Below are 346 nucleotides of genomic sequence, written 5' to 3'. Positions count from 1 at the left end.
CCCCTTCTTCTCCTTTTCTTTCATTTAACAGTCAAATCACCAACTCCATTTTCAGCATTGGAAGGGACCTCTAGAGATCATCTAGTCCAAGAAAAGGAAAGGATTTAAGAAAGGAAAGAGATTCAGGGTAGTCTCTTAATGCTCGACCTTTACAGGCAAACATTACCCCAAATCCCAAAGGAAAAGACAAAGATTCTACCAAAAATAAACCACTAAACAATCTAAGACTTTAATAAAACATGGAAGGCAGATCTAAACGCTGCGGATTATCAAAGGTTATGCCAGAGGTCTTCGTTCGAGTATTTTCTTCTGAAACAACCACTCTTCTAAGGCTTTTATTCCCCCA

The 346-nt window shown here is 38.7% G+C and overlaps 1 protein-coding gene across 1 annotated transcript in view; it reads right to left on the bottom strand.

Annotated features, from left to right (window-relative positions):
* CDON (cell adhesion associated, oncogene regulated) overlaps positions 1 to 346 on the bottom strand; it is a 51632-nt gene that overhangs the window by 37696 nt on the left and 13590 nt on the right. The window lies entirely within an intron of this gene.

This window comes from Charadrius vociferus, unplaced genomic scaffold (assembly GCF_000708025.1).
Source record: "Charadrius vociferus isolate BGI_N301 unplaced genomic scaffold, ASM70802v2 scaffold289, whole genome shotgun sequence".
In the NCBI taxonomy this organism is placed as follows: domain Eukaryota; kingdom Metazoa; phylum Chordata; class Aves; order Charadriiformes; family Charadriidae; genus Charadrius; species Charadrius vociferus.
Note: the sequence above shows the minus strand (reverse complement) of the source record. Positions and strands in the feature narration are given on the sequence as shown.